We start from the raw sequence: 7,950 nt of genomic DNA on the forward strand, positions 1-7,950 counted from the left end.
TGAGTAATATTCAATGTTATGATATTTAAGTTGTGGTGTTATTCTTCTAGTGGTGTCATGTGAACGTCGACTACATGACACTTCACCTTTATGGGCCTAGGGGAATGCATCTTGTACTCGTTTGCCAATTGCGGGGTTGCCGGAGTGACAGAAACCTAAGTCCCCGTTGGTATATCGATGCAGGAGGGATAGCAGGATCTCAGAGTTTAAGGCTGTGGTTAGATTTATCTTAATTACTTTCTTGTAGTTGCGGATGCTTGCAAGGGGTATAATCACAAGTATGTATTAGTCCTAGGAAGGGCGGTACATTAGCATAGGTTCACCCACACAACACTTATCAAAACAATTCCTCCTATAAATGATGCTAGAGTACCCGGCCATCCAAGGCACCTGGAGGAGCAAACCAATCTGGTCCGTGCGTTTCACTGCGTACAGTAAAACTTGACTCCCGCTTTTCACCCTGACCGTTCGATCTGTAGATTTTGTTTGCACTTCCTCACACTCTTATCGAGTCCATGACATCTGGGACCGGTTCCGTGCGGGGTCATTCGGTCAGAGGCAGCCGTGCGGGCTCGTTCGGGTACCTTCCTTCTCTGGGGCGGTGAAAGCCTCTCCCCGTCGCGCACATCCCGCTGTGAAAACCTAGATCTCGATCTGGTGAAAATATCTGGCCACCTCTCTCGTCTCCCGCGCCCTAGGAGGCGCTGCTCGAGCGCGTCCCGGAGAATGGCGGCGGCACGGAGGGTGAGCGGACGGCCGCAGAGGTGGGCGGGAGGAGGCGATACAGGATCAGCTCCCGGAGGAGGGCAGCGGCGCGACAGTGAGTCCCTCGCGCTGGCGAGGTGCGCCGCATGGAGATGCGTCTCGTCGGCCTCTTCCCTGGCGCGCCATGTCCGCCTATGTCCAGCCCCGCCTCTTCCCTTGGAGGGTGGGAGGAGGCGCTACAGGAGCAGGTCCCAGAGGAGGTTGGCGGCACGTCAGTGAGTCACTCGCGCTGGTGAGGTGCGCCGCCCTCCCCCAATTCCCGTCTCCTCTCCCCCGCCGCCTCTCTCAATTTCTCTCCCCACTGCGCCCTTCCTCCTCGACAGATGGTGGTGCAGAGCAGAATGACGAGTCGCCGGAGCTCGTCGCGCGTATGCAGCTCGTCGGCCTGTGGGGGCCACACGCCGGTCGCCCACGCCCTTCTTCCCCGTCTCATCCTCCGTCAGGCAGATGAGCTTTTGCTTCCTCTCTCTGTCTCCCCTAGATTTCCTTGCTGGTACTATGTTGTGTTTTTGTGCTGTTGCTTTGTGGGCTACTTCTGCTACTTGTGCTGCTATATGTGCGTGTTGCTGGTTGTAAATGTGGCCAGTGCCGTTGTGTACTGCTAGATCTACTACTGCCAAGCCTGGCTGCTGCCTTTGCTGCTGCTCGTTGCTTCCTTAATCGATGTGTGTTGTTGCTAACATTTTCTCTGACGACAGCAAGAGTAAGAGAGCAAGACTTGTTGGATGTTTGCCAAGGATAATTTTTGTACCTCATATTTTCAAGAATATAGATGAGCCTTTGCTTCCTCTCTCTGTCTCCCCTAGATTTCCTTGCTTGTACTATGTTGTGTTTTTGTGCTGTTGCTTTGTGGGCTACTTCTGCTACTTGTGCTGCTATATGTGCGTGTTGCTGGTTGTAAATGTGGTCAGTGCCGTTGTGTACTGCTAGATCTACTGCTGCCAAGCCTGGCTGCTGCCTTTGCTGCTGCTCATTGCTTCCTTAATCGATGTGTGTTGTTGCTAACATTTTCTCTGACGACAGCAAGAGTAAGAGAGCAAGACTTGTTGGATGTTTGCCAAGGATAATTTTTGTACCTCATATTTTCAAGAATATATGGGTAGATTTAATGATATGTCCTTTAGAGGCGCCTTTTGAGATACAATGCATGGTTCTATCTTTTGTGCATTGACCCTATTTGACGGTAATTAATTTTGATTCTGTTCTAAATGGCAAGGTCTGGTAGACTTGCAGCCTGAAGGTGTGGAGGTACCTTACAGCCTTGTTGACAAGGGCATGCAAAGGCAAGATCAAGATTATGCCAGACCATAAAGTTATTTGGCTGAATCCTCTTATATGAAGCAAGTGCACTGTGCAGATTACATATACGTTTTGGACATGGAGCCACATTCATTGCCAATAAGATCATTTTCTGCATGGTGAGTCATAGATCCTCCTCTCATGTTTGTTTTATTCAACATAATTGTCTCCACGTGTCTATATTATTGAATTCAGTGAATGTCTGCTGAAATTCAGTGAATCGTATATGTTTGTTTGGGCTGGTAATTAGTCTTTGAAATTACTCTAGCCATTCCAGTTAGGTAATGTTCATAAAAAGTTATTAACTTCATGTGGATGTTTCCTGGTAGAAAGAATTTATAATGAGTATTAAAGTTCTACGGATATCTGCTGTAATGAGTATTACAATGAGATTCTATAGTGGTTTTAGGAGCCAGGATGTCTGCTCTAATGTTAATAGCAGCAAAGTAGAAGGTTTCTTGGAGTCTATTAAAACTCTCTGGATTTAGTATTTTGTGTGTCTATGATCGAAGTGGATTCCTCACCTTTTTTTCCTATGCATATTGTCTCCCCACAATGGATCACATTTTGCTGTCAATTTATAAGTGGTGTGTGCTTACTTGTTTAAAACTGATTCTCTCGTTTTTTTCCTGAGCTTGCCAATTGTTTCAGTTTTCTACTTTATTACAACGTCTGTAATTCTTAGCGCTGCAAGAATTAGTGAGACTATTAGAACTAAATTCTGAATATTTAGCTTTTTCATGTGAGAGAAATAGCATTCTGAAAATAGCAGTGTTTTAAAGAAAAACATAGCAGCACTTGACGGTTTGCAGGCACATGCCTTGACACCATATGCGCCTCCCTGGCAAGTCCATGATTCTCAAGTGTTTTGTTCAGCGGCAACAAAGGAGGGTGATTTCAGATTTAGTTATCTCTGGATGTTTAGGCTTATGAAGTAAATGATTTTTCCAGTTGTTGGATTGGGAAATTAAGACGTATTCCCTGGAAAGAGGCTTATTCATTGGTTGTACTGTGCTGGCTGTGCTTCCCTGGAACGAATCAGTTTAGGCTTATTCTCTGGTCGTACTGTGCTGTCCTTTGGCCGCCCTGGACGGGGTTTAACAGCAAAAAGGTATGGGAAGATAAGAATTTGCTAAACCCATACGAGCTTGCGTCACAGGTGATCCTTGTTACCATGTACTCACAATTGTGTTGCATGGACTCTTTTTTTGCTTGGGAAGGAGCTCCTTATTAGGAATGGCCATTCCTTTTTATAATACCCCGTGTTTCATTGATAGCTATGCTTAACTTGGGAGATATTTGCTTTTCCTTAAGCATATTCTTTATAGTTTTAAATGCATATCATATTCTTTGCGATATATAATTTCCTAATGAGTAGTCCTATCGCTTGAACGCGCTCACGTACATAATAAGCCAACCTCAACATTGTTTTCAGCACTATCGGCGATCGAAGAGGCATACGGTACGCTAACATTCTAACAATATCCCAGCAGCATTACTACATATAAAGGGCGATATACTATTTCCTAATTTTGTTGTTGTTTTACAGTTGAGTTTGGGTGCCCAGGAGACGGCAACGTTGGTGTCCATGTGTCCTGCTGCAGGTGTTGCCGCTTCTGAAGCGATGGAGAGGAGCAACGGATGATAGCTTGGGGATACTTGATAGGTAATCTATGATCCACCTCCAAATTTTATCATGATTTGCCCTGTTCATTTTGGCTAAGGTTATCTGTTCTGATGATGCATGTTCAGCTAAGATCACGTGTGCACAGATGAACTGCAAATGACAATCAATTAGGAAGTTTGGACATTTGCTGCAAGCTGTTAGCCATCCTGGCCCGAAGCACCAGGTACAAAAATATAGCCTAGAGAGTTGGAATTTGGTACGAAAGTGTCAACACCCGAATTTTTAAGTCCAGATGCCTATTATGCCCTTCATCGCAATCCCAGGAATATTGTTTTTGCGAGACATAATAGATTGATATCACAGAACATCATTCATTACAACATCGTAATTGTCTTACAACAAAGGATCACATGATCCAGTCTCATTACAATAGTAGATGATCTATTGATCAATTACAAAACACATAGCGGAAGCGAAGTAGCGTAGTAGTAGTCCATCTATTCCACAGGCAACTGTTGACGTCAGGAGTGATCCTAGTTGTCGTAGACGTCCTGATGTCCTTCTTCCGGGTTCTGGTACTCCTCTTCATAGTCTGGCCGTTTGAATAGCCAGGGACAAAGCCGTGAGTACTTTAAAGTACTCGCAAACTAATACTAATGTAAGCACTATCAACTACAGTAAGGGGGTGCTAAGCTCTAAGTTTATTTGCATAAAGCCAATTTTAGTTCACAAACATTTAGTAAAAGCCTCTTCATTTGCCAACTAACTCAAGTGGGAACATTAGTGTCATTCCCACAACTCTGCTGTGATTCAAATCAAATTTACCATCTCAAGTTCAAATCACAAGTCACCCTTCACATGTCACATTTTTGAAAATGGTCTGATGACGGAACAGTATGGCCTTTCCAACCGTCCATAACCGTGGACGCGGCTATTCGAATAGATCTATACTCTGCAGAGGTCGTACACTTGTGCCACAACATTTGCAATAATCCGTCGAGTTAAGCGGCCTGATTTACCACACTCCGTGTGCGGACTACCAACCATAACCTTTCACTTACATACCCTAGTATAGGCATCTCTCCCCATGAGCTTGGCCTCCCAGTGAAGACAAACTGTCAGCCTGGGAACTGCACAGGGCTTGGGCCGGACATTCACCTCATAATCACGTCATATCACATCATTCCATATTTATTTGGAGGCAGCCCTTGGCATAACCCCGATGACGCTTGTTTAGAGGGAACCCATACTAAGATACATAAACTTCTAGTTAAGCCCTACCCATATCAGGTATTGTGGGGGTACTCGCAAAATTGGAATGGTATCGCATCCGAACCCAACCATCAGTTTTTGTAAAGTTCACCATGTCATTCACCAGTCATATTCACCTTCAAAATCTTTCAATAGAATGACTCATCATTCCAAGGTTTTTAAAAATCATTTCAATTCACAAGTTCCCAACTAGAGTAGCCACTTTTGATATTGAGCACTAGCAACTAGTCCTGAGGGGTGCTAAATATCTTGGAGCTTTGCTAGACTAAGTGTGATGCTCTTGTACTACTCTATAATTCAACCAAGTGATTCATAAATCAAAAAGTAACTTTGATAAATGAAATCAAGTAAAACTTGTAAAGTAAAAACTTGGGATAGGTTCATAAAGTAAAAAAGTAATGGTGCCTTGCTCTAGTAGAGCTTTGCACAAGGGAACCTTGCAAGAGTGTTAGCTTGCCTTGGTTGTTGAGGTGATCAAAGTGGTCTTCTTCTCCTTGGAAGTAGATCTCCTCCTCCTCTTGATACTCCTTGGTACTAGCGTCTAAAATACGAATACGAGGATACAATCACCAAACAATTCATTGGCTATTCCAAACATCACATATATTCACACAAACTTATTCTATTCACACAATTAATACAATTTGGTGCATTGGTGGTCTTGCTTTGAGGAAAAATAATTTCCTCTCATTTTATATGTAAATGATAGTTTCCATATAGTTCTTGAGGAATAATTTCCTCTCATTGAATCTTCTTTAAGATTTAATTTCTCAAACCTTCACACATGAATTTATGTTGACCTAAGTCAACCATTCATCATCATCATTTGAGAAAATGATTTAAATGAGGTAGGGATACCTCATACCATTTATTAAGGCCTATTATGATTTAAAATCTCCAAGTATTTCATGTGAGAGTATTTGACCAGGGGTTCATACTTCATATGAAAGTACTTGGGACAAGATTCAAATGAAGTGAAACACCTCCTATAAGTTACACAAGTAAATTAGTATCACTCATTACTATTAAGTGGGTAAGTGTGTTGTTTTTCTTATTTAGGAGAAATAATTTCCTCTCATACTAATCTTGAGTGTTTTTAATTATTCAGAGATATAACTTCCTCTCATTATCTTATTAAGATTTAATTTCTCTTATGCATAATGTGTGACCTAGGTTGACCAAAGTCAACCTCTTCACACTTATCATTCAAGAAAATGATTTAAATGAGGTTCCATACCTCATGCCATTTAATTCCTATTAATATCCTCAAGTGAGCATATATGAGACCAAACAATAAGGGTCATCACATTACTTTAGGCCACTTGGTAAGTTGATTTAAATGAGGTGTTACACCTCCTAGAGTTGAATTCTAATTTTGAACATACTTTAAATGAGGTGGTGCACCTCATGCATTTTAATAACACATAGTAATAATTTAATATCATCAACTAATTCAGTATGAGCTTTAACTAATCATGGTATCTACCTCATGTTGAATTAGTTGAGACAAGATTTAAATGAGAGGGAAGCTCTCATACATTTTAATAAATTATCTTGCCCAATTTAAATGATCTAGAACTAGCCATAGGGCCAATCTTTAAACTAGGCCATGATCATACACAGAACCTATATCATATTTTTACATAAACAATTAGAGTTTGTGAAAAGTGAATTATGAGAGGTGGAATCACCTCAAAATTCAAAAGGGTTGATTTTTAATAATTATTCTAAATCAGAAAAGTCCATGTCTTGTTTATTTTCCCACTTTAATTCTGCAACAGATATGGGTTTGAATCCAGTGGCCATGGATAGAGCTTTTAATAAGCTTTCCAAATATATGAAAATTGTTGAATTTGGCTCAGTAGATTTGGATCTATTAAATTTTGAATCTAGCATCAGATGGTAAAATAGATGAAAAAGAATTAAACCATTTTGAATTTAAACGGGGGCGGGAAACTAAATGGGCCGGCCCAGCTACGCTGGCGATGCGAGCGGGCCGCCTGACAGTGGGGTCCACTGTCAGGGCGTTTTAAAACGCCGAAGCGGTACGCGAAAGGAGGCCGTAGGATTAGAGTTGGGATCGACGGTCCACCGTCGTCATCGTCGATGGCGAGGGGCAGGGTTACTGACGGCGCTAGTCGGAGGTGGGCGGCTCACCTGAGCTCCGGCGAGACTGGGCGTTGGCGGCGTTCGACGTTGTCGAGGACAGTGAGTCGAACGGTGGTCGAGGGAGAGCTTGAGGAGGACGCAATCGGCGGCGAGCCTCTCAGCACCTCCGCGGCTCCGACGTTGCAATTGGACGGCGTCGGCGGCTAATCGAGCAAGGGGAGTGAGCGAGGCGAGTGAGAAGAGGGAGTGGAGACTGGCGGTGTGAAGAAATCGAGGGGGAGGGTCTCTTTTTATAGCGGCGCGTGGTGGCCGTGGTGGAGCGGGGCAGGTCGAGCATGGAGGCGAAGCTACCAGCGTCTAGCGTCACGGGCGAATGGGCAGGGCAGTGCAGCATGGTCTGGCGGTCGTCACGGTGGTCTCAGAACAGCGGGAGGGGGACGGGCTTGGTCTGCATAGTGCGGCGTCCTGCGGAACAGTGGCGGCGGTCGGCGACGAAGTCGTCGGCTTCAGGGCTTGCGCGGGCCAGTGGGGTTGTCCTGGAGGGAGCAGGTGACCAGGTGAGTGCGTAGGAGAGAGGGAGAGGACGGGAGGAGGTCAGCAACGACGGGGGCCAGCGGCGTCCTATCGCGTCCAGGGTTGCCAGTGTGCGCGTCCTGGCACGCGTGGACGTTTTCTGGGCGCGTCTGGGCACGGCTCGGGCCGGTCAATGCCGACGTCGTCTTGGTCTAGGGCAGGCATGGTCAGCTTCAGGAGGGTCAGGGGAAATCAATTGACATGGTGAGGGGAGATGGATGTGAGATGAGGAAGGGATGGCATGGTGGGTGACAAGAGCTCGGCATGGTGGTGTTCTGGTCAAAGAGAGTCCAATGCCAGGGCAG

At 44.6% G+C, this 7,950-nt stretch overlaps 1 long non-coding RNA gene across 1 annotated transcript; it reads left to right on the forward strand.

Moving 5' to 3' along the window:
• The first annotated feature begins 2,597 nt into the window (after positions 1-2,597).
• Positions 2,598-3,908, forward strand: LOC127311761 (uncharacterized). The gene is made up of 3 exons (XR_007857857.2): positions 2,598-3,526; positions 3,614-3,730; positions 3,817-3,908. It is a non-coding gene; the product is annotated as an uncharacterized lncRNA (long non-coding RNA).
• Positions 3,909-7,950: the final 4,042 nt, after the last annotated feature.

Source organism: Lolium perenne, chromosome 7 (genome assembly GCF_019359855.2).
Source record: "Lolium perenne isolate Kyuss_39 chromosome 7, Kyuss_2.0, whole genome shotgun sequence".
Classification (NCBI taxonomy): Eukaryota; Viridiplantae; Streptophyta; class Magnoliopsida; order Poales; family Poaceae; genus Lolium; species Lolium perenne.